Source organism: Sus scrofa, chromosome 5, assembly GCF_054392235.1.
Source record: "Sus scrofa isolate SSC_HxYL_T2T_F1_AM1 chromosome 5, Sscrofa_HxYL_maternal_Yorkshire_Landrace_v2.0, whole genome shotgun sequence".
Taxonomy (NCBI): Eukaryota; Metazoa; Chordata; class Mammalia; order Artiodactyla; family Suidae; genus Sus; species Sus scrofa.
This window is the reverse complement of record NC_139387.1, coordinates 93,166,991-93,194,492: the sequence shown is the minus strand read 5'-3', so window position 1 is coordinate 93,194,492 and position 27,502 is coordinate 93,166,991. Positions and strand designations below refer to the sequence as shown.

Here is a 27,502-nt window from a genome sequence, read left to right as displayed (position 1 = left end):
GTGGAATGCTCACAGCCAGGGAAAGATGCCTTAATGCAGTGTTTATTACCTTTCTAGAACCGTTTCTGCCTTCAGATATTTTCCTGTAGGCTGAAATGCCTTTGTTCTTGACTGAGAAGGAATCCTGAATAGAGAATTAATTTTACTTCCCCAATTAACCTAAGAGAATAAATGTGGAGAAATATAACAGGAAATACTCTATAAGACATAGGAATGACACACTTTATCTGTCATGTTTTAGCAACAAATGCAGTTCAAGGTTTAAAAAAAATAGTTGAATCTGATTCAAATGTCTTGAAGTCATGTCTTTTTGAAGTGGTGCAAATGTATCTTTTAAAATACTTTAAAGGATTTTTAAGTGTTTCCATGTCCTATATTTATGTTATGTTTATGATAATAACACATTTAATAAAAAAAATCACCATTTTGATGTCTTTCCTTTGAAATGTCTTTATTTTAAACATTTATTTCTTGTCGATGTTTTGAATAAATTATCTCTTTGAATGCATTCTCTAGGATCGTGCTTGGGTGGTACTGACCAAAAAGCTCTTAAAGGAATGTTATAAAATAATCTGACATCCAGAGCTAATTTTTAAAGTTATCCAATAAGATTTGTATGGAGTTTTAAGTTTTCTTCTTCCTTTACTATCCCTTTAGAAACCCAACTTTTTCCTCCAACACAGAAATAACCTTTGACATTGAGCCCCAAATTGGTAGTAATGAAACTAATTCTCAGATAGAACTGAGCTGTCATCTAATTTCCCTGAGACAGAGTGTCACAGGTATAATGCCAAAGCATCCAAAATGGGTCTGTGCTACTGGGACGTGACACAATTTTCAGAATGTCCATGTCAAAAGGACAGTGTTTGGCTTCCATCAAGGAAAGACATGCTCCTATATAAAATATAAATTGTATGTTCAAATAAAGCACATGGGAAGAGAATGTCTGTGTAAAATCTTTTTATGCCTTTGTGCATTTTTCCTCTTATTCTCTGAAGAGTCCCCACAGGACCAGCACTAAGCTTCTCTTCATTAGAACCCAGATTTCAATTTCAATTTTAATTAGAATAGGTGACTAGAATACTTACCATTCTCTGTAGTTTCTGCATAAAGCTATCAGCATCCAGAAGTATGTCCCATGCTTTCACAAAAAGATTGGGATCTTATTCCACAAAGATTTACTACTACCCATAAAAATTACTTTATATCCACCATACCACTATTTTTTGGATGAGTCTATTTTGGAAGAAAATACGTTTTTCGATTTATGTAGTCACAAAACCAAGCAGAAGACTTGATTTTAAATATGCACAAAACTTCCATTTTTATAAGATCATATAGCTTTACTAATACACATGCCATAAATCTCTGGACTCTCAGTGTTTCAAGTATAATTTTGAATATTGCAATAATTTCTACAGACTAAAAAGAAATGTTACTAAGCACCCCACCCGTGCTATTCTGTAACCCAAACTGGTTCCACGACAACAAACAGCGATCGGGGTGATCATGGTGAATGACTACATAACCAACACCTACAGTTACACACTTCAGAGTTTCCAAAACGATGGCATGTACACATTCATTCATTTAACAAGTATCTACCGACCTACTTTGGGTCAGGGACCATTCCAGTTTCGGAGGGTGGGAAATATTCAGCAGTGACTACGCCTGGCAAGGCCTTTCACACACAGCTTACATTTTCTCGACTAGGTAAGAATCTTATTATCCTGAAGAACCTCAGGCTCAGAGAAGCTATGTGACTAGCTTAGCATCATCACATGGCTGATCGGTGGCCAAGCTGTGACTTACACCTATACTGTCTTCCCTCCAAGGTCACTGTATTGGATAAGAGTAAAAATAGGTAAGGAATTCAAGATTCTCTTTAAGACAGTTCTTTTTTCCTATGCAATTGCTATAGAACAAATTTCTATTAAAATCACAAGTACGACAACTCGAGTGGAAAAGAAAATTAAAATAAAACATGGCTATTCCGTGGCACGACTAATACTTCACTGCCTCTTAGCTAGTTTGTTCTCTCCAAAATGAAAACAGCGGGCCATTTATGTTTATTACATAAGTTATGCATATGCTGTTAGTTATGGACAGAAACATTGTGTCCCTAAAATTTATACGCTGAAGCCCTAACCCACAATGTGATAGTATTTGGAGGTGGTGCCTTTGGGGGGAAGTTTGGTTTAAATGAGGTCACGAGGATGAGCCCCCCGATGAGCTTAGTGCCTTTATAAGAAGAGAGACTACAGGAGTTCCCATTGTGGTGCAGTGGTTAACGAATCCGACTAGGAACCATGAGGTTTCGGGTTCGATCCCTGGCTTTGCTCAGTGGGTTGGGGATCCGGCATTGCCGTGAGCTGTGGTGTAGGTCGCAGACGCAGCTCAGATCCCACGTTGCCGGGGCTCTGGTGTAGGCCTGCGGCTACAGCTCCGATTGGACCACTAGCCTGGGAACCTCCATATACCGCGAGAGCGGCCCAAGAAAATGACAAAAAAGATGAAAAAAAAAAAAAAAGAAGAGAGACTACAGTTCATCCTCTCACTACCCCCCCTCCGCCATGTAAGGACACAGTAAGAAGGTAGACATCTGCACAACAGGAAGAGGGCCCTCACCGAGAATCAAATTGACTGGCACCTTGATCTTGGACTTCTCAGACTCCAAACTGTGAGAAATAAATGTCTGCTGTTTAAGCCGCCCAGTCTATAGCATTTTGTTTTAGCAGCCCAGTCGGCTAATGTAGCTATACAAGAGAAATCAAGCATACTGAAAAGAATGATGAAAAAGTAAAAATCGTATAGTTTCATCATCCAGAGATAATCATTATTGCTCTGTCTCAGTACATATATATCCATATATTTATTACAATATGATCAAACCATACATTGTTCTATAACACAAATGCCTTCCATGTTAATAAATATAGATCCAAGTACTCAGTTTTCATGACTGTATAGCATTCCATTCTGAGTATATAACATAATTTATTGAACCAGTTTCCTTTTACTGCACATTTAATAGTTTCCCTTTTAACTAAAAAACAGCTAAAATTAACATCCTTTCATAAAGATCTTTACATACTTGTCCATCTGTCACCATTGCATAAATTCTTTGGGGTAAAATTGACTGGGTGAAATGGTGGACCCGTTTTAATAATACATGTCTCAGTTTATAACTTCTACCAACAGGATATGGGGGCACTCATCTCTCATGCTCTTATCTTTTAAATCTTTGATATTCAGATAAGCAGGGGAAAATACTGTCTCAATGTTGTGTTGTTCTTTCTATGTTTCCTTTTGTCTCATAGTAAATTAATACATATAGGAGTTCCCGTCGTGGCTCAGTGGTTAACGAACCGGACTAGTAACCATGAGGTTGTGGGTTTGATCCCTGGCCTTGCTCAGTGGGTTAAGGATCCAACATTGCTGTGAGCTGTGGTGAATGTCACAGACGCAGCTTGGATCCCATGTTGCTGTGGCTGTGGTGTAGGCCAGCAGCTACAGCTCTGATTCAACCCCTAGCCTGGGAACCTCCATATGCTATGGGCATGGCCCTAAAAAGACAAAAATAAAAAATTAATACATATATTATAGAGAATTGAGACAAGTATATAAACTCACAAAAAATAAAACTCATTCAATAATGGTACATCCAAGAGGTAAACATTATTAACATTCTGCTGTAGATTTTTTTTTTTTTTTGACTGCACTTGTGGCACATGGAAATTCCTAGATTAGGGATTGAATCTGAGCCACAGCTGTGAACTATGCCACAGCTGTGGCAATGCCAGATCCTTAACCCACTGCACCACAGTGGGAACTCCTGGATCATTTTTTTTTTTTAATGGCATAACTTTTCAAAGTAAAATTGGGATTATACTGTAAACAGGCTATTGTTTTCTGTCTTTTTCAAAGTAAACTTTTTAACTGAAAATATTATGCATACAGAGAAAAATTTACAAATCATAAGTGATGAATTTTTGCAAAGTTAACGCACCTACAAAACCACCATCCAGGTCAAAACCAGAACATTATCAGCCCCTTCCTCCATCCCCTGGAAGTCTCCCTTGACCTCCCTCCCTCTCAGAAACTACCCACTGTTCTCACTTTTATTACCACGTTAATATTGTCTGGGTATATGAAATCATATGTTGTGCTCTTTTGTTGCTGCTTTTTCACCCAATAGATCCATCCACATTGTTGCCTAGCTGTAGCCCATGTTCATTTCCATTGTTATAATGCTACGTTGTTGCATATGCCACTATTTATTTATCTTGATGATAGTGATGGACATTTGGGTTTTTTCCAATTAGGTTATTATAAATAACACTACTCCTTCCCCAAATCCCCTTCATCTTCCTTTTCTGAACCAACTGATTTCCAGGCATACCGTACAAGTACTATCCTGGGAATTCCATCTGTCCCTGTCCACTGGGTTGAATTCTTACCTGGATTCCACAGTGTTCTCATTCTTGATTTAGTCATATTTGTGGATACATCACCTGTAGCTTCCTGGGAAAAAAAAAAAAAAGGATGCATATGAAGTACATTTTTTGAAATCTTACAAACTAGAAATAATTTCCTCTTTGCATTATAAAAGTGTTGCTCCACTTTTTCTAGCCTACAATATTGTTAGTGTGAAATCTAACTTCATTCTCATTCCTGATCCTCTTAATCTCCAGTGCTGGGAAACTCCATGATAATGTGCCATCCTGTATATTTTATCCCATTCTCTGAAATGGGCATTCAGTTGGCTCTTTCAATGATTATACGTATGTTTTTCAATTCCTGGAAATTTTCATTATTATTTCTTTTGTAATTTCTTTCTCTCCATTTTCCCTCATCCTAGCACTATTGACAAAAAAAAAAAAAAAAAAAAAAAAATTGAACCTACTACTTTGTATTTTGTTTTAATTCTTTATCAACGTCCTGAACCTTAGTTCATGTTTGCTTTTCTCCTTAGAAGTTTCTCTTAACTCTATCTTCAAATTTTCTATTGGCTTTTTAAAATGTCATGCTAATTTATTTTTAATGTCCAAGACCTATTAACATCCAAGGATTTCTGTTTTTTTTTAAGTCTCATCCTATTTTTCATTTATTTAAGGAAATTATTTGCTGTATTTTGTTTTTTATTTTTCTATTTATCTTGTTTTCTTTACATCCTCTTTGCATCTACTTCTTTGTTCTGATCTCTTTATATAACTAGAGAATTTCCTCAAAATTCTGCTGATTGCTGGCTATCTGTTCATATTTAAAAGTGGAGCACTGTATAGTCATAGGCTACATATTCATAGTTAGTAGATTTCACTCTAAGGTTACTGGAAGTGGTACTGGGTGACTCTCTAATGTCAGGGTCCATGGGTTTTTTGGTTTGTTTGTTTGCTTTTTAATTCCTGGGAGATTATTTCCCCAAAGAGGACTCTTTCATTATCTTTCTCGAAGGGTATAATCCTTACAACAAGGATTCTGTAAGAAGAGATTCAAAAGACGTGCTCTTCTCACCATTGTGAGTCTGTGTGTGTGTGTGTGTGTGTGTCTATATATGTTGATCTCTCTGTTTTCAGTACCTTCCTTCACCAACTGCACTGTATCTACAACACTGAAAACTGAACTCCTCTGGTTAAATGTTTTAGGAGAAGGCCAATCACCTGGTAGCTGGAGAGAGGGAGTAAATCTGGGTGATCTAGTTGATTCTTTTACAACCACTCCTCGTATTTTTCAGCCCAATCTTTAACCCCCACCTTTAGAAGTACCTGATGTCTCCAATTCCTGAGGCTTCTGGAAATTGGTGACAATAGATTCCTTCTTTGACTTTCTCCCCTGCGAGGAGATTTCTGTTTTCTCTATGTTACTGATTCAGTTCCTACTCATTCATTTGCAAATTGCATTCTTACATTCTCAAGTGGCATTTGTGGTTTTACCTGTTCTTTATGTCTTTGGGGATTGAATAGCTTTTTCATTCATTCACAAACCTGAAAAATCAGTCTTGAGAAGAGATGACGGCTCAAGAAGAGATGTTTATGGTGATTACATAGGAATTAAGTTGGGTACTTTGTCCTTTCCTGCCACTGAGATAGTAAAGCTACACTGGCTCTCCAAGACTCCCAGGAGTTATGTTGATCCAGCTTTTCCAGTGCCCTAGTGATTGATACTGGGCAAGTCATTAACCTTTCTAATCTTTAGTTTTCTTATCAATAAAATTAAATAATAACTCCCATTTCATAGGATGTTGTGAGAATTAAGACAGATAAAGCACATATAACATTGTATACATTGGATACATACAGCTCAATGAGTGTTGGCAGTTATCATTTTAATTGTTAGTATTATCATTGTTGTTATTTTCATAATCAACTGCACAATAGCAAGCATCTTGGATTTGATTTCACATCTTTTGCAAAACAATTTGCTCTAAGGATAGAAAGGGGGAAAGAGTAAGAATTAAAATCATATTGTCCAGATTACATAATTTTTTATCTTAAAAAGCCTCATCCAAGTCAGCATAGAGGTATTTGATGACAAGTCAGTGGAGCCACTACCTTCGGTTATTTCTAAGACCAGTAGTTTGCAAATGTCGTTTATAAATGGCCAGACTATAAATATCTTAGGGTTTGCGGGATAAACTCTCTCTGTCACATTTTATGCCACTGTACCATGAAAGCAGCCATGGACAATTCATAAACAAATGGACACGGCTGCACTCCTAATAAATCTGTATTTAAAAAACAGGTGGTGGCCCAATTTGGCTTGAAGGTTACAGCTTGAAGACCCTGCTTAAGAAAAATGTCTTTTGTTGAAAATATCACAGCTGGGTTAATTAACACTATTTCTGTAACTAATAATCCCAAATTCTCAGTGGCTTAACACAATTGATGTGTGTTTCTTATACAAAGTTTGGTGGACAGCCTTCCAATGGTGCTCTGGGGATCCTATCTCCATCCATCTCAGGGCAACCCCATCTTCCAGGGTTCCCTGGAGCCCCTTGCTGGATGCTTTGTATCCAGCCAGTCCTTGAGTGAAAAGAGAGAAGGAAGAAGAGAGGATCACGAGGAGCTTTTCAAGGCCAGGCCACACGCGAACCCACACGACAGGGGCCAGAACTAACTACAAATGATTCTGAGAAATACAGGAACTTGCTATAAAAGTACCCAGTAAAGAAATGAGGATTGACGAGCATCAATCTAGCCAATATCTAACAAATAAACCAAAAAAAAAAGTTAAAAAAAAAAATTCAGCTTTGGCAGCATATCTTCCCTCTAAAAATCTGGATCCTCCTTGTAGGACAGCTACATAATTTGTTGGGCACAGTATACAATGAAGATGCAAGGCCTCCTGAACAAAATCAGGGTAAAACGCTTTTGTCATAGTATTTTCTTTATTTGTATCTAACCTCTCATTCTCTTGGTCCTGGGGGGACTCACAAGGCAAGAGTGTTCACAGGCACCCAGCGCTTACCCACAATTCAGCATATGGGACCTACTCTGAACCCTGACTCTATCTGTATATGCACTGACTCCCCCACCCCATGTCACCCCCAGGGTAGAGGGGTCAGGAGCCAAGATCTAGTCTCAAGAAAAAGAGCCTGTTTGTGAGCCAAGACTCCAAGCCCCAACTCTTGCTCCAATGTCATCAAACTTTACTTACAATACACAAATTCAAAGATACAATTATTAAGAAGTTCAAGATGGTAACTACAGAACATTAAATGCCAAAGGCATGGCCCCCATGTGAATATGTTGTCCTGTGCAACTGCACTGGCTGTATCGCACGAGGCCAGCCTGCTGTCCTTTCAGCTTGATCACTTGCTGAAGGAGAAAAGCCTAGAAGTCCCCACGTTAAGAAATGTAGTAAAAAGTCAAACTCAGAGTGTCACACCCAGAGCTACTAACTGCTCTTGCCCAGCTTTTTCCAACCTTCTTCTCCAGAAAAGACATTGTATCAAGCCATTGTAGAAATCTGGCCAAGACTGAATTGGCCTCAACAAGACAACCCCTAGCTCTGGGCTGTCTAAATTGTTGCACGATAAGGAAATTCCAATGGACCCAGGGCTCCAACACTGAATCATTGTACTATTTTTCGTATGTAACATTTATTCCTATTTAAAAGTCATATAGGTGGACCTCAAGGAAGCTAACTATCCATTCATGATTTATTCTGTGCTGCTAACCATGTGAAAGACAATGTAGAGTCAGGGTGAGGAGTTCTGACTAACTGAATCCAATCCTACTTCCTGGATTAGCTTTGTGGCTTTATGCAAGATGCTATACTTCCATGAGCCCCAGTTTTATCATCTATAAAATGGGTTTAATAATATCCACCTCATAGTACTGCAGTGAGGATGACAAAGAGATAATATGTTTACAGATCTTGATACATAGTAAGTGTTCAAAACATGGAAACCATAATTGCTATGCACTGGTGATAATGCCAGCCATTATTTCTGGGAGGTGGGGAGAGGAGTGGATCTTCAGACACAACCCCCAAACTGGAAGGTTATGAGTTTCGAGGGAGAATGAGTTCTAAACAAAAACTGCAAAGCCAGGTGGTAAATACACAGAGCCGCAATAACAGGACAGATCATAATGTTATAAAAGCAGTACTGTTGGCGTAGCTTCTCATTTGGATTGGTGACACTTGTCAGAGACTTTTCAGGCTCTTCTTGAGTCTGCCAGCTCTAAAGTTAAACACCTCTACATAATTTTCTTTGGGAGGGGAGGGTACATGATTTAAATGCAAGGCTCTTTGGTGGTTTAGGAATTTACGAGGGGCAATTATCTATGTGAGTGAAATGTGAGTGCAAGTAAATAATGTGATGCATGTACCCACAGTAAATAATAAAAATCAGGCAATGTAAGTGGTTTCTGGATATCGTCTTTGCTTTCTGGATATTGCCTTTAGTACTGCAATTCAGCCAGCGTAGTTAGATGCTATAAGCTCAATAGGGAAGAGGAAGCATCCTCATAAAATAAACATTTGTCTGCAAATTTTCCAGTTGAAGGAAAGGCTGGCTCTTAGCTCAGCTACCTCCACTGCACATGATGATTGGACATTAGTGAATCATGCAGCCTGGGTCAGCCTAAAATTGTCTTATAATGAAACTGAGATATAATAGGAAGTTGTGCTATTTTTGTATTTCCAAAGGAGGAGGTCTCTCATACAGCTGTGCTCCTGTGTTGAAAAGTGACCCTCAAAACAAGAAAATGATACAGGACAAATTCAAGCTCTGGGATTAAAAGAGGCAACAAAACAATCTTGTTTCTGCTTCATAAAAGGATGTTCTCACAACAGACACATGTCTATGGTTACCAGTAATAAGAAAAGATCAGATCAATCAGCTTTCCTTGAACTTTGGTGATCTTATACACAATTTTAAATATGGAAGCTGTACTTCCTTCATCAGGCTGATTTTATTTTTCACTTCAAAAATATCTAACTATTCTTAGAGGGTCCATGTATAAGAAAGTACAGAAGTCTGCTTAGTTCTCTAACGTCCTAGCAGAGTACTGGAATTTCATTTAATGTGGAAGATCACAATGAATAAGAGTTGCAAATCTCTTAGTGAATCACAAGGCCTGCAACATGCTTGAGAATACTGTTACATAAAGTATTTCTACTTGACCATGCAGTATATATGTTTGCCCTCTGTGGTCTCTGGAAACAAGTCTAAACCTGCTAGGTTCTCAGTAAGAATAGAGGTCATGATATTTTAAATGTGTATGCCAATGTTTTGTTTGTAAATGTCAGAAATTCACTTCTATGGCTGTATTGGTTTCTTATGGCTGTTACAACAAATTATTACAAACTGAGTGGCTTAAAACAACACCAATTCATTAACTCACAGATCTGGAGGTGAAGAGTCTAAAAACAGGTCCACAGGCCCATATTCCTTCAGGAGCCTCTTGGGAACAATCCCTTTGTTTTGTTCAGCTTCTGGAGCCCCTGTATTCTGTGGTCGTGATCCCCTCCTTCATCCTCAAAGCCAGCAGTACAACATCTTCTCTGTTCTCTGACCTCCAGCCTCCCTCTTATTAGGACTTTTGTGGTTTCATCAAGCTCACCAGGATAATCCCTCCTCCACAAAATCCTTCATTTTATCCCATCTGAAGAATTTCTTCCACTATGTAAGGTGACAGGTTCACAGGATCTGGGAATTAGAATGGAGACATATTTTGGGGGCCATGATTCATCCTACCACCATGTCTGTCATCACTGCAACTCTTTTTTCCACTTCATGTGCAAATGCCCATGTGATTTCATGTATCAGCATATAAACAAGCTCAAGTCTCTTCATGGCTTAAATAGACCCTCTCTGAATGCCAAATCTCCTTCTAGCTACCCTCCTTATCTTTCTTCATATTCAAAGTCAAGTAACTGGGCACAGTGACTACACTATCTCTGAGACATCTTTCTTTTTCCTAATCTTAAAATCTTCACCTGCTGCTGCCTGACATCTGCCCTCCCCCCCGCAACTCCATCATAGTTTGGCGAAAGTCAATAATGACATTTCCATTGCCAGAATCCTATCCTTATTTAACTTCTCAGTAGCATTCTATACTATTGATGTATCTTTTATTCTTCACTTTCTCTCTTACCTTGGATCTTGGGATGGACATTTATTGTTTCGGATCTTATTCTGATATGGGCCCTTGATTTGGTGCAGGGAACAACTCCCCCTCCCTCCCTTTCAGTCGTGCTAAATTCACCCTCAGTGGCTGCCCTGGGCATATGACTTAGCCTAACAATCAGAGTATCACCTGTCCATGGTCACAGTGGTTGGTTCAGGGACAGGCAAATGGTACAAACAAAGCCAGTGAGGTACAATTTCAGGACTTTTATTGGGACAACTGAGAGATACTTTTTCCAGTAAGATTAGAGAAGTGGGCAGCCATTCTGACACACTGACCACAGTTTGTGAATGAAGCGGATGTGAAGGAGAATTACAGGAAAGAGAAGAAAAACCACGTGGTGATTATATTATCTCTGGATTTAGCTTAGGCTGAATTCTGCCTCTGGGCTTTTTGATTATGAGATCCTGTATATTCCTTTCAGTTGCTTAAACAAACTTGAGCATCTTTTGGGTCACTCCCAACAGAGTTTCTCCTGACGTGGTTGCCACCATGGCACGTCTCTCTGGTCTCATCCCAGGACTTCCTTGTTCTTTTTTTCTCTGCTCTCCCTTAAACACAGGTCTCTGGTTCTGCCCTTGTCTGTCACATTTTCTCCCCTACATTCTCTTACAAATCAATGTTCACATTTTCTGTTACCGCCTGGGTGCTCCTGACAGCCTCATATATGTCTACAAACCAGACTCTCCTGAATTCCATTTCCATTTAGCCAACTGTATTCTTTTTATTATTATTATTAATAATATTATTTTTGGTCTTTTTGCCTTTTCTAGGGCCGCTCCCACAGCATATGGAGGTTCCCAGGCTAGGGGTCGAATCGGAGCTGTAGCCGTCGGCCTACACCAGAGCCACAGCAATGCGGAATCTGAGCCGCGTCTGCAACCTACACCACAGCTCACGGCAATGCCGGACTGTTAACCCACTGAGCAAGGCCAGGGATCGAACCCACAATCTCATGGTTTCTAGTCGGATTCGTTAACCACTGCGCCACGACGGGAACTCCTAGCCAACTATATTCTAACACTGCCTCCTAGATATCCCACAGGTAACCTCCAATTAAAGTGTCCAAAGCAAATATATCCTCTTCCTCCCCTCCACCACCCTTAGTCAATAAATTCCCACTTCTGTATTCTCTATCTTAGTAACCACCTGTTCAGGGTTGAAATGTGTCCCCTTATAACATGTTGAAGTCCTGACCCACAGTACCACAGAAGACACAATTCTGTTCTCCTCTGCTAGGAATCCTACAATGATTGCTTACCGCCTTCACGATAACATATAAACCTTTCAGAATAAACACAAGATCCCTCATTATCTCACCTCCGTAAGTCCAGCCTTGCATCCTCCTATTTTTCACCTTGAACTTCACAACTCCCAGTCACTGCATCTTTAGCTCCATAATCTTCCATCCTGTCTCATGGCTCTGTGTTTTATGTTCACTGCTGTCTCTGTTAGAATGTCCCTCCCACTCACACACCAAATTCTTCCTCCACCTTCAAATCTCAGCTCACTGACTATCTCCTTAGAGATGCTTCCCCAGATTCTCTCAGGAGTTTAAATATTCTTTCTTTAGTTCCATCATCTTTGGTGCTTCCTCTATTGCAGCAGTTATAGTACTTCCCCGAAGGTCTGGGTTTTCTCAGGAGTGTGAGCTCCCTGAAGGGAGTGACTCTGTTTTCACTTTTGCACACTAAGTAGGGGTTCAGTAATGTGGCATACACGAATTAATTAAGTAAATGAAGTAAACTAGAATTGCAAGGAACTGTTGCAAATAATTCAATATATCAGGAGCTGGCTTTAACTGGATGGGAATGCTCACTTATTATGGTAGTGCTTATCATTCACATTCATTCATTTATTCACGCCTGCATTTGCCAAACGTGCATTGCATACCTAGGATGTCAAATCGTGTGCCTGGCACTGAAGACGTGAAGACAAGGATGACAAACCACCTTGCACCAGGAGCTCACAATCAGAACTGCAAACAAACGTGTTATCAAGCATTATAAATACATGGACAAGAGCCAGTAGAAGATCCTTTTGAGATACTAGTTACGGAGCAAGGCCTTGGTGAGGTGGATGGCAGGGAGGAGTAATTTAATCCTCACATCACCTTACTGCAGATAGAGGAAACAACCCACACAAAGTAATTAAATAGGAATTCTGAGCTTTCCTCTATTTAAAGAAAATGAAAAGGATTTGATTTGTAACCTAGAGCCCTAGGTCTGAAAATATCTACTTTTTAATTTTCCTTCCTCTTAAATCACTCACACGATAGCAATTTAGAGCCTCTTCTGCTCTTAACTCCTGATTCCCAACTTCTCTCCTTCAACTGCTTCCTGTCCCATAACACACAACCTCTTGTGGGTTTTTTTGTGTGTCTTTTTTTTTTTTTTTTTTTTATGTTTTTAGGTCAGCACCATGGCATATGGAAGTTCCCAGGTTAGGAGTCAAATTGGAGCTGTAGCTGTTGGCCTATGCCACAGCAACATCAGATCCAAGCCACATCTGCAACCTATACCACAGCAATGACGGATCCTTAACCCACTGAGAGTGAAAGCCAGGGATGGAACTTGCATCCTCATGGATCGTAGTTGGGTTTGTTACCGCTGAGCCACCACAGGAACTCCTTCACAACTTCTTTTGATTAGACTTGGCTCCTGGTATCCACAGATTAAGCATTTGCAAATTCAACCAAATGTGCTTGAATATTTTTCATAGGCTCAAGAGACTTGAGCATCTGTGAGGTCTGGTATCTGTGGGGCATCCTGGAACCAGTCTCCCTCAGACAGAGAGGGACAATTGCATGTCCTCCTCATTTCTACCTCAAGACCCATCATCGCCCAGTCCAAAGAGAATGACAGGCCTTCTGTTCCTATCCATGCTCATACTCCCTAGGAAAGACAGAAGGGAGGTGGCCACACCACTGACATTCTCCGAGACCCCCAGTTATTCCACACAGTGCCAGGGAACTCCTGAAGGATGAAGTTGTTCTCCAACTCTAATACTTTGCTAAGAGGAAACCTCCTTCTTTCATTAAATTCAGCAAACATTTTTGAGTATATTTGGAACAACTCGTGTGTGTTGAATTTGCTTTTTCAACTGCTAAGTTTATGAAATCTGAATATGGACCAAGAATTTCCCATGAGCAGTGCTTAGCATAAGCACTCAGAAAATAACTGTTTTCATAGAGTTTGGATTTTAGTTGAGGCATATAGCTAACAAGCAAACATAATAAATCAGCAAATTATATAGCACACTAGAAAGTGGTAAGTACTATGTAAAAAAATTGAAAGGAGTATTTGGGAAGAATAAGCTTACTCTCACCTTGAAATGGAAGAAAGCGTTTCAGAGATTGCCCAGTTAGTAACTGGTAGAATTTAACCTCTTTTCTGTACACCATGCTGCCCTAATTAAAATAGATTATTAAGTCATTATGTATTAATGGTAATATATGAGGGATTTTAAATTACAATCATATGTCTAGAATACATAGAATAAGTTAGGGGTGTACATTCATAGGGAATTTTTTTCATTTTTAAAAATTCTTATTTGTTTTATTTTACATATATATAAAACTATATTTCTATTCTATATACACTCTGTAAACACCAGACACATTTCAAATCCATTCTGGTAGTAATTTTGGATTTTGCCCTATATTTTTAAAAAAATACATATTTGATTGTAGAAAGCACAAGTTTTCTTTTCTTTTTTTTTGGCTTTTTAAAAATCTTTTATTTATGTGTATATATTTTTTTCTACTGTACAGCATGGTAACTCAGTAACATTTACATGTATACATTCTTTTTTCTCATATTACATGTTCCATCATAAGTGACTAGACAGAGTTCCCAGTGCTACATAGCAGTATTCCATTGCTAATTCATCCCGAAGGCAACATTCTGAATCTATTTATCAAACCAGTCAGAATGGCCATCATTAATAAGTTCACCAAAAACAAATGCTGGAGGGGGTGTGGAGAAAAGGGAACCTTCCTGCACTGTTGGTGGGAATGTGAGCTGGTACGACCACTATGGAGAACAGTATGGAGGTACCTTAGAAATCTATACATAGAACTACCATATGACAAGTTTTCTTTATTAGGGAAACATGGGATAAATGAGAGACTCAGAAGATCTGGGTTCCAGTCTCAGTTCAACCATTTCATACATTTCGGTCTTGCACAAATCATTGAGGCTTATCTGCTTCTCAGCCAGGCACTGAGTGAAGGGTGACTTCTGCACTTAAAAAAAGAGGAGTTCCCTTCCTGGAGCAGTGGAAACGAATCTAACAAGTACCTATGAGGATGTGCGTTCAACCCCTGGCCTTGCTCAGTGGGTTGGGGATCCGGCGTTGCTGTGAGCTGTGGTGTAGTTCGCAGATGTGGCTCAGATCCCGTGTTGCTGTGGCTGTGGTGTAGGCTGGCAGCTGTAGTGCCAGTATTTGACCTCTAGCCTGGGAACTTCCATATGCCACAGGTGTGGCCCTAAAAAAGCTAAATAAATAAATAAATAGCCCACCAAAAATGGCAACAGTCTGTGAAAGCTCATATAAACTTGAATATTCAATTTAGAAGTGAATTACTTACACACATGTTAAGTACCTGTTTTCTAGAGTTGTCATAAAAATGTCTAAGGGGAGAATTCTAATTTGATTCCCCTGTGGTGACTACGTGTATGAGCTGGGTTCTTTACCCTTTTACATGGAGAGTATCTATCTTTTTCTTTTAAAGGAATCAAAGAGCGAGACTACCACTGCTTCTCTTTATTGTCTCATTAGATACTGTAAAATTTTATTAATATGAGGCCTTTTGGGAGTCAAATGCACTGAATATTATTACTGTATATCATGGTGCCTTTTTGATGTCAAATATTTACATTGATGTATGATTACACCCACGATATGTTTGCGCAGGATTCCTATGACTTATTCAGGCATTTTTATTCCAAGTTCCAAGTCTTCTCACTTATCCCAGCTGGAACTCTTTCTCTTAACTGTCTTTCTCTCTGAATCCCACCCACTAGTTAGTATAAGAAGAGCTAAAGACAGTTTAGTATTTCAAGTAACATTGCACCACTGTCCCAGAGAACAAATCCTGCTGCCTTTCCTGAATTTGCTGCTTCCCCAAAGGTCTTCAAGCTCTCTAAGCTTTATTTTGTCTATCTGAGAATAAGACTCATAGTTTCTTTTCCCTTTTTATTTTCTGTTTCAGGACTATGACCATTCCCCTATTTTTTACCAACTGAATATTTGGAAAACAGTCCAGCAAATGGACTGCAGGGTTCTCTACACAGAATTCCAATTGGCTGAATTATTGAGCCTATCTGGTTCCAACCGAATCTCTTGAATTCTGGTCAGGCTTCATGCACCCTGGAGCTTTCTTCTTATTGGCACTGACCCAGTGGGATCCAGAACCATGTCCAACATCAGCCCTAACCTTAAGAATCTCACCGAAATGGGCATTATTTTCACATTCCGCTTTCAACAAGAATTTCGGGGACATCTCCAGCTCTTGCCCCAAACTAGGCTTCTTGGGTTTAGAGAGAATAAAAAGAAGGTTTCTATTGCACTCCCACAGTTGGCTGAATATGTAGGGACATGTACATCCACCCTTATGCAACTGCCACTAGTCACACATGGTTATCAAGCACATGAAATATGGCTAGTGTGACTGAGGAACTGAAATTTTAATTTTTATTTGAAAATTTAAATCGGTTAAAATAAAAAACATACTGAATTCAATAACTCATACATTTACTGAAAAACATTTAAGGAGCAACTTGTGTATGTGACTATATTGTCAGCTCAATTTTATAAAATCTAATTACAACTCAAATATTTCCAATGAAAATTTAGTGTCCAATTAAGATGTGCCCAAAGTGTAGAATGCACCCCAGATTTCAAAAACTTAGTAATGAAAAACATTAAATATCTCATAAAATCCAATATTTTATGTTGATTTCAGATTGAAATATTTTAGATAAATTGAGTTAAGTAAAATATCTTATTCAAATAAATTTCCATTATGTTTTAAACTTGTTAAAACATTTTAATTCACATTATATTCTCCCGGATAGCACTGCTCTAGATCGACCTCAGGAGTACTGAGAAATCAGTGCTTTCTAGTCTATCATGCCCAGATTGCTGTTGAGGGAACTAACTTCTGTTAATCAGCTTCTACACTCTGGAAATTATTCTAGTTTCTTTAACTTATTAAATCATGTAATAGTCATGACAACTCTGTGATTAAGGTATAACAGAGGCTTATAAAAATTCAGCATGAGCCCCCCTACCTCAAAGCACATAGCTAGGAAGGGTCACCCTAGGTTTAAGTAGAGTTCTTCTTAAAAACAATAATATAGTAATAATATTTAACAAAATCTATGACGTGTTTTCATAGAAGCTTTTTGTGTCATCTGTCATTTAATCATAAAATTAATCTTATGCATTGTAACTACACCTACCTTATAGAAGGGATGCGAGTTTGAACCAAGAGAATACATATAAAATTCTGAGAAAGATATATATGTTAATTACTATTTTATTTTTCAAATGAGGAAATTACAATGCTACCTTTGTCTCATTCCACAGGCAAACTATTTCTCCTTTCTCATACTGCCTTCTATTTCAGGATATTTATGATACAATTACCATACATTTGTATGCATTTTTTCCAGTTCAGTGTTATGGTTATTTGTTTTGTCTTTGACTTACAAATTGCATCTACCACTCTGCTTTTTCTTAACCTTTCTGGTTATATCATATGTGTGGTCAGTACCCCTTTCAGTATTAATCACCAAATTAATCTTCAGGCAAAATCATCTCCCTTTTATATAGCATATGGGAGAATTTAACCTATTATTTTTCTCCCCATTTCCTTATCTATAAAAAGGAACCACTCAGAAATCATTGCCTATTAATTTTTAGCTAAGTTTAGCACCGACAGACAGTACAAAAAGAACCACTCAGTGAATTTTCCAATCTAATGTTTCAAATTGCATTCTTCTCTGACTAAAGTAAACAGATACAAAATAGGAGCCAATGCCTTCCTCAAAAAACAAGAAAAATTTCAAATAATCTAAAATACCATCTAAAGAATTAGAAAAAGAAGAACAAAAAGCCTAACATCAGCAGAGAGAAAGAAACAATAAAGATCAGTGAGGAAATAAATAAAAAAGATTTTTTTAAAATTATATAAAAAAATCAATAAAACCAAGAGCTGGTTCCTTGAAATGGTAAACAAAATTGACAAATCTCTGGCCAGAGACACCAAGAAGAAAAGAGAGAATGCAAACAAACAAAATAAGAAATGAAAAAGGAGAAATCTCACCTGATATTGCAGAAATACAAAAACCCATGAGAATACTAGGAAAAATTATATGACAACAAATCATGCAACCTAAAAGAAATGGGCAACTTTAGAAATATATAGCCCACCAAACTGAATCAGGAATAAATAGATAATTTGAACAGACTAACCACTAGAAGTGAAATAGAAAATGTGATTTAAAAAAAAAACAAACAAAAACTCCTGGAGCTCCCATTGTGGCTCACTGAGTTAAGAACCTGACTAGTATCCATAAGGATATGGGTTCAATCCCTGGTCTTGCTCAGTGGGTTAAGGATCTGGCATTGCTGCAGCAGCAGTGAAGTCTGCAGGCTAGGATCTGGCATTGCTGTGCTGTGGCTATGGCATTGGCTGTCAGCTGCTGGCTAAAGCTCCAATTCAACCCCAGCCTGGGAACTTCCAGATACCACAGGTGTGGCCCTAAAAAGACAAAAGCAAACAAACAAACAAATACAAACAAAAAAAAGCCCCCGCAAAACCAAACCAAAACAAAAAAACCCTCCCTACAAATAAAAGTCCAGGACCAGACGGCTTCACAGATGAATTCTACCAAACATACAAAGAAGAGCTTACACCAACCCTTCTCAAATTCTTCCAAAGACTGAAGAGGAGGGAAGACTCCCAAAGACATTTTGTGAAGCCACCATCACCCTAATACCAAAACCAGACAAAGCTACTACACACACACACACACAAACACACACACACACACACACACACACACACACATATGTGTGTGTGTGTGTATATGTGTGTAGGCATATATGTATATATATATATGCCAACATATTTTGTTGGCATATATGTATATATATGTCAACATCTTTGATGAATATAGATGCAAAAATTCTCAACAAAATGTTATCCAACTGAATCCAACAACACATAAAAAAAGATCAAACACCATGACCAAGTAAGGTTTGTCCCAAGATCACAAGTATGGTTCAACATGCTCAAATCAATCAATGTAATACACCACATTAACAAAAGAAAAGTCTAAAACCACATGATCATTTCAACAGATTCAGAAAAAGCATTTAAAAAATTCAATATCCATTCAGGATAAAAAATTCTTACCAAAGTGGGTAATGGAAGGAACTTATCTCAACATAATAAAAGCCATTTATGACAAATCTACAGCCATATAATACTCAACAGAGAAAAGCTGAAAGACTTCCTGCTAAAATCTGGAACAAGACAAGGAGGCCCACTCTCATCCACTTTTCCTCAACATAGTGTTCAAAGTCTTAGGCACACAAAAAAAAGAAGGACAGACAGAAAGAAAGAAAGGAAGGAAGAAAAGGTATCCAAATTGGAGAGAAGAGGTAAAATTGTCACTCTATGCAGATGACATGATACTATATATAGAAAACCCTAAGGACTCTACACAAAACTACCCAATCTGATAAACAAATTCAGCAAAGTAGCAGGATACAAGATTAATATTCAGAAATTAGTTGCATTTCTTTATACTAACAATGAAATATTAGAAAAGGACTATTCAAAAATGTCTTTTAAAATTGCACCAAAAAATAAAATAAAATACCCAAAAATAAACCTGACCAAGGAGGTGAAAGACTTATATGCTGAGATCTATAAAATATTAATACAGGAAATCAAAGAGGATTCAAAGAAATTAAAAGCTAGCCCACACTCCTGGATTGGAAGAATTGATATTGTTAAAATGGCCATACTATCTAAAGCAATTTATAGATTTGATGTGATCCCTATCAAATTACCGATGACATTTTTCACAAATTATCCAAAAATTTATATAAAACCATATAACTCTCCCAGACTTCAAACAATATTACAAAGCCACAGTAATCAAGACAGTGTGGTACTGGTACCAAAGCAGACATATAGACCAAGAAATAAACCCCAAAATAAACCCAGAACCCAGAAATAAACCCAGACACCTATGGTCAATTAATATTTGACAAAGGAGGCAAGAATATAAAATGGGATAAAGACAGTCTTTTCAGCAAGTATTGCTGGGAAACCTGGACAGCTGCATGTAAATCAATGAAAGTGGAACACACCCTCACCCTACGCACAAAAATAAACTCAAAATGGCTTAAAGACTTAAACATAAGACAAGATACCATCAAACTCCTAGAAGAGAACATAGGCAAAACATTCTCTGACATCAACTTTACAAATGTTTTCTCAGGTCAGTTTCCCAGAACAACAGAAATAAAAGCAAAAATAAACCAATGGGACCTAATCAAACTGACAAGCTTTTGCACAGCAAAGGAAACCATAAAAAAAAAAAAAAACAAAAACCAAAAGCACAACTTATAGAATGGGAGAAAATAATTTCAAATGATGCAACTGACAAGGGCTTAATCTCCAAAATATACAAGCAACTTATACAACTTGACAGCAAAAAAGCCAACGACCCAATTGAAAAATGGGCAAAAGATCTGAATAGACATTTCTCCAAAGAAGATACACAGATGGCCAACAAGCACATGAAAAAATGCTCAACATCACTGATATTAGAGAAATGCAAATCAAAACTATTATGAGGTACCACCTCACACCAGTCAGAATGGCCATCATTAATAAGTCCACAAATAACAAATGCTGGAGGGGTGTGGAGAAAAGGGAACCCTCCTGCACTGTTGGTGGGAATGTAAATTGGTACAACCACTACGGAGAACAGTATGGAGGTACCTTCGAAAACTATACGTAGAACTACCATATGACCCAGAATCCCACTCTTGGGCATATACCGGGACAAAACTTTCCTTGAAAAAGACACATGCACCCATATGTTTATTGCAGCACTATTCACAATAGCCAAGACATGGAAACAACCTAAATGTCCGTTGGCAGATGATTGGATTAAGAAGATGAGGTATATATACACAATGGACTACTACTCAGCCATAAAAAGAACAAAATAATGCCATTTGCAGCAACATGGATGGAACTAGAGACTCTCAGACTAAGTGAAGTAAGTCAGAAAGAGAAAGACAAACACCATATGACTTCACTTATATCTGGAATCTAATATATGGCACAAATGAACCTTTCCACAGAAGAGAAAATCATGGACATGGAGAACACACTTGTGGTTGCCTGGGGGAGGGAGTGGGATGGACTGGGAACTTGATGTTAATAGATGCAAATGATTGCCTTTGGAATGGATAAGCAATGGGATCCTGCTGCATAGTACTGGGAATCATATCTAGTCACTTACAATGGAGCATGATAATGTGAGAAAAAAGAATGTATATATGTATGTGTGACTGGGTCACCTTGCTGTACAGTAGAAAATTGACAGAACACTGTAAACCAGCTATAATGGAAAAAAATAAAAATCAATAAAGGCCAAATAAATACATAAATAAATAAATATGGGATTCTCAGTAATAAAAAAAAAGTGTAAATAGCAAGTGCTGGAGAGGGTGTGGAGAAAAGGGAACCCTCCTGCACTGCTGGTGGGAATGTATATTGGTATAGCTATGGAAAACTGTATGGAAGTTCCTCAGACAACAAAAAATAGAACAATCATATGATGCAGGAATCCCACTCCTGGGCATATATCCAGACAAAACTTTCTTTCAAAAAGATAAACACACCCCTATGTTCACAGCAGCACTATTCACAATAGCTAAGACATGGAAACAACCCAAATGTGCAACAACAGATTATGGATTAAGAAGATGTGTACACACATACAATGGAATGCTACCCAGCCATAAAAAAGAACAAACTTATGCCATTTGCAGCAACATGGATGCAACTAGAGATTCTCATATGAAGTGAAGTAAGCCAGAAAGAGAAGGACAAATACCATATTATATCAGTTATATATGGAACCTACAATATGGCACAAGTGAACCTACCCACAAAATAGAAACAGGCTCACAGACCTAGAGAACAGACTTGTGTTGCCAAGTTGGAGGAGAGAGGGAGTATGACGGACTGGGAGTTTGAGGCTGGAAGATGAAAAGTATTATATTTAGAATAGATGGACCAAAAGGCCCTCCTGTACAGCACAGGAAGCTATATACAATCTTCTGGGATATATATGTTTATATATATGAGTCATTTTGCTGTACAGTAGAAATTGGCATAACATCGTAAATCCATTATACTTTAATTTAAAAAAATTTTTAAAAATTAAAATTGCAAAACAGGAGCCAGTGATAGAAGTTCCTATTACAGGGGCTTATTCATGGAAACTATAGGCACCAAACACACCCTGCTATTAGAAGCAGCATGTCCTCAAAGCCCTAGTGAAGTTGCAAAGGAGGAAAAACAGATATGTGGTTAGGGCTTCTGCCTATCCATTTTTAAGGCCCCCTCATAAATCCCTGGTGAATCAGTTTCAATCATGGCAATAAGGATGGTTTATTGAGTAACCCACACCCAAGTCAGAGGGAAAAATCGGCACTAATTCTTTTTGTTTATACTTTTATAATTTAGAAAGTATATTTGCACGCATTGCTTTGAGCCCCTCAGCTTCACTGGGAGAATGTGTATAAAACCTCCTATCCGCTGTGGTGTTCAATTTGTTTCTTTGCTACTACCTCCCACTAGAATGAAAACTTCCAAAGAGCAGGAATTGTTGCTCTGTTTCGCTTATGGTTGTGTCCTCAACACCAGGTTGAATGCCCCGGCATGTAGTGGGTACTCGATAAAGATCTGACTGAAGGAGTTCTGCAGGTCAGAAGACTGAGGGGCAGGCGAAGCACAGACCGCAATGAAACTGGGAACCGCAGGCAGAGCTGAAGGAGTACGCTGGGCTCTCCTCACCACCCGCCCCTGCCCACCAGGGAGCTGCTTTCCCCTGATGAATGATGAACAGATTTCTTTCACAAATGCGATGTGTTCAGTTGTCCCCTCATCTTTGAGTCTGGCTTTCCAGTGGATGAAAATAAGGTTCCAGAGGACATCAAACCAAAGCAAATACCACAGTGAGCAAGTCGTTCTGAGCCAATTAGAGTCGACAGATGAAGAACCTGATTATGAAACCCCACGGCTGGGATGCAGGATGTGGTCAAGGCCCCTTTCATCATGTCACAAAAATGTCACACAATTGGAAAAACGCATTAGAGTAAATACACATCCATTTCCACACTGAAGTAGTACCAAAGCTGAACATTTGCATTCAGCTAGAAAGAAAGAAAAAAAGAGAGAAAGAGAGGAGGGAGGGGGGAGAAAAAGAAGTACAGAGTAGCTGTCTAGACCTTGGTCCCATATGGTGCTGAATACAATGCTTTTAGGGGCACACAGGCAGCACCTTGCTGTGAGAACCAGGAAGGACTTATACTAAAGGAAGACTAAACCCCAGGAAGCAAGGAAGGGCAAGAACATCTAATTTCCTTTGATTTGGTATGATGCTAAATAAAACCCAGCAAGAACCAGAGTGCACAGGACCGCCCTGACAGCAGAAAGGAGAATTCAACACTTACAGTCAAGCACCTTTCAAAAACCCAAACAAATGTTGTTTTTTTAACACTCTGTAGCCAAGACATGGAAAATTTTTTTCTGATTTATTTATCCATTCCCTCATTTGTTTAATAAATGCAAACCATGTGTCCTGTGCTGGGCTAGGTATAGGATGTAATAGTTAACTAAGGTATGTTTTGTCTTTCTGAGGAGCTTCACTCTATTACATGGGAGAGACAGTCACAAGCACATAATCAGATTGTAAGACATGTTTTTATAGGCACATCTAGAAGCCTAGTTTCCTAGGGCTGCTGTAACAAATTACCACAAACTTCTGTCTTAAAACAACCAAAGTTTATTTTCTCACAGTCCTGGAGGTTAGAAGCCTGAAATCAAGGTGTCAGCAGTGACATGATTTTTCTGAATCAAGGGGAAAGTGCTTCCTTGCTTCCTCCAGGGTCTGGGGGTTCCAGGTGTTCATTCCCTGGCTTGTGGCTACATAACCCCAATCTCTGCCTCCCTCGTCCCATGGCCTTTTCCTCTTCTCCATCTGTCTCTCCTCTGCTCTTATAAGGACACTAGTCAATGGAAGCAGTGCCCACCCAGATAAACCAGGATGGTCTCATCTCAAGACTCTTAACTTAATTTTATCTGCAAAGGCTCTTTTTTACAGGGAAGGCCATAGTCACAGATTCCAGGATGTGGACAGTTTCCAGGACCACCACTCAACCCACTCCAGGTAGTATGTGTGAATAATGATATTGGCAGGAAGACTCACCTGGAAGAAATGAGGCATAGAAATGTGTGAGTTATACAGGCAGTGTTAGGGCATTAGGTTGTCATTCTAGGCAGAGGAAATAGCATGAGCTAAAGAATAACGACAAAATTGGTGAGCATAAAACAAGAGAAAGCAACTCAGTGAATCTGGAAGGTAATGTGACGAAAAGTAGCAAGAGATGCTGGAAACAGAGGTGGTAGCCAAACCCTGGAGGAGACATTCCACACCCTGGAGCTTGAGCTGTTGGTCAGTAGTTCCCAGCCAGTACGCCATGGCACACTGGAGGGTTGCCAGCTCATCAATGTTGGTCCAATGTTGGTTGCACTCTAGCCATACTGAACTTCCAACTCTTCAAACTGGACATGCTCACTCTTACCTCTGAGCCTTGCTACTTGCTCTTTTCTCTACCAGCAATGTTGAGTAAAACTAAGGAAAATGAGATTCAGAATGAACATGGAGTCAGGACACAATCCCAGATACTCTGCCTCTAAAATCACCTATTTGTCCAAAAGGGGAGTTTATTTCTCTTAAGTAAATGAGGCAAGTTGCTCATGGTGACTTTGCTCTCTGAAGTCCTCAGGACCCAAGCTCCTCCCACTCCCTCGAGTATGGTCGTGTCCTCACAGAACAAGGTGGCTTCTAGAAATCCTGCCATCAGATCTCCGTTCCAAGCATAAGAATGGGAGAAAAGACAAAGAACAATGGACAGAGGGCACCTACCAGATGACATGTAAGTCTGTGAAAGCTGCTTTATGACATTTCTGTGCCTCTCTTAGGCAAAAAAGCCCACCTTCCTCTAGCCCTCCTGCCTGTAGTAACAGGAGTCAAAAGGAAGTTGTGTGTGCTCCTAGCTAAACTCTCAACCTGGCTTTTCCTCAGCACTACCAGTCTCACCACCACTATCCACTCTGCCATTATCTCAGTGTCTGGTACCCCTGAGTCCCAGGCCAGGCTTCATCCCCAGGACTTTAATTCCTGCTCAACTTCATGGACAGTGAGGTAACACCCACCTCTTCCATCACTCTCTATCCTTCCACCTTGCTTTATTTTTCTTCATAGTATACTTGCCATCACCTGAGAAAATGTACTTTAAGTTATTTCCTTCCAGTAGATGGTGGGTCAGAGATTACTGGAATTTTTGTTTATTTTATTCACTGCCATTTCTCTAGACTCCAGACTATAGTATGTGCTCAATAACTATTTGTTGAATGAATGAATGAACAAATGAATGAGTGAATCTCATTGGTCAGGACTTAAACACATGGCAAGACCTACCAACGAAACTAGGAAATGTTGTCTGTATGCAAGCGATCATATACGACTTGCTAAAAATTGGAAGGATGCAAGAAAAGGAATTGTGGGATAACTGGCATCCTCTACTGGGGAGGGGCACCCACTAAGTGATCTTACAGACATCTTATAAATATGTTTACCTTCACTAAACTCAAACTATAAAGACAGAAGGCAAAAATATACCTGAAAGACAGGATGATGGTTATATGACTTAGGAGTTAGGCGTTTTGGTGACAGAAAGCTCCTTTAAGAAAAAAAAAATCTGGGAGTTCCCATCGTGGAGCAGTAGTTAACGAATCCGACTAGGAACCATGAGGTTGTGGGTTCAGTCCCTGCCCTTGCTCAGTGGGTTGATGATCAGGCGTTGCCGTGAGCTGTGGTGTAGGTTGCAGACGCAGCTCGGATCCCGCGTTGCTGTGGCTCTGGCGTAGGCCGGTGGCTGCAGCTCCGATTGGATCCCTAGCCTGGGAACCTCCATATGCCGCGGGAGCGGCCCAAGAAATAGCAAAAAGACAAAAAAAAAAAAAAAAAGAAAGAAAGAAAGAAAAGAAAAAAAATCTATGTATTTAATATAAGTGTATATTTTAAATATATGTATATTCACACATATGTTACTATATATTACTATATACACGCAATATATCATGAAATTCTACTGTGCATATGAGCAAATTGAGAAAATGAAGTAACCTACTCTGGGACACAAAAGCCATTACGTGTCAAAATGAGGGCTAAAACTTTGGGTTTTGTGTTCTCTAGGTGTTCCACGAAACTTCTTATCATACTGTTGGGTTGCTGATTTTCCATAGACAGAGGCATGTGGGAAGAGAGAGATGACTATATGTGTGGTCAGAAAATCCATATCCTTCAGACAGGGCTAAAGAGTAGGCGGTGAAGAGAGCTCAGGAGAAATGAGAGGCCAGGACATCCCAAATTTATGAACTGATGTGTTTTGAGTGAAAAGACTTTTAAAATAGTCCACTAATGACTGTCGGAATCCAGCTAGTTCTAGATGTCTTTCTAATAATCCAACACTTAGTCTGCTGTGTTATTTACGTACTGAATGCTGCATGTGTACATTTAAATGTAACCTTTTCAACTGGAATCATAGGTAAATGTCCAGGTTCTTTGGGTTAGCTGATTGTCCTCTACATTGCTGAAAATGAATTAAAGTAAAAAGTCATGTTTCTATCTTTTGCAGGTCCCCTCATAAGCTCTAAGGGTTGCAGCATGTTGGCGATTTTGCTGGTGATGTGTGAGGCTGAGCCAAACTCAGTTTTCTCCTTTTCGGATGTTGAGTCTAAGGAAGTGCTGACAAGCAGGAGTTAAAAAAAAAAAAGAAAAAAGAAAAAAAAAGGTTGGTACCTTTTTTTTTGGCAAGCTATTTGATATGTGGGACCATTATTATTTTAGAAAGAAAGATGGCTTCCTGTGACAGACACAATCCTCTCTATCCACCCACCACCACCACTATCACATGCACTCAGACACCTTGCCTGAAGTCCTGAAACCAGTTACTAAGAAAGAAAAGAGTCCTAGGACTACGTGTGTCTTCATACTGTGGTTTTAAGGTATGAAGGGAGGGGACAGGTCTTTCCAATACAGGCATCTGATCCCACCTCATCAAGGAAGCAGGATTTGAGTGATACTACCATAGTTCTGCATCTTCCTGCCAGAGTCCTTACTCTGTTACACTGTAATTTCTCCATTATTAGTCTTCATCTAGCTACTCTGTGCTCTGTGAGGGCAGGAACTGTCTCTATCTTTTCACCTAGACATCCCTAAATCTTCTTAGAGCCTGGTGCATAACAGGTACTCAATAAATACCATTGAATTGAATCGATTCAGCTATCATACTACAAAGGGAGGATGTGAAGGTTAAAATAAGTGTGGGCATAGAGAGCATCAAGGTTAAGGAAAGAATATGTTAACATAGGAAAAAAATGCTTGAATAAAAACAAGAAAATTTAAACACCCACCCACTGAAATTTAGGTCCTCACAATTAGGTGAATTTTTATAACCTAATTTAAAAATTT

General features: G+C 38.9%; 1 long non-coding RNA gene across 14 annotated transcripts in view; it reads right to left on the bottom strand.

The window, feature by feature from the left end:
* Positions 1-27,502, bottom strand: part of LOC102160458 (uncharacterized) — a 579,515-nt gene that overhangs the window by 121,858 nt on the left and 430,155 nt on the right. For 3 of the 14 annotated variants that reach the window (XR_014804287.1, XR_014804286.1, XR_014804291.1), the window contains 3 exons: positions 9,852-10,156; positions 6,298-6,423; positions 4,461-4,524 (listed from right to left, as the gene is read on the bottom strand). This is a non-coding gene — a long non-coding RNA (uncharacterized LOC102160458). Of the gene's footprint in view, positions 1-4,411; positions 4,525-6,297; positions 6,424-9,851; positions 10,157-27,502 lie in introns of those variants that run through there. The other 11 variants (XR_014804284.1, XR_014804285.1, XR_014804294.1 and 8 more) reach the window with 6 other exon arrangements.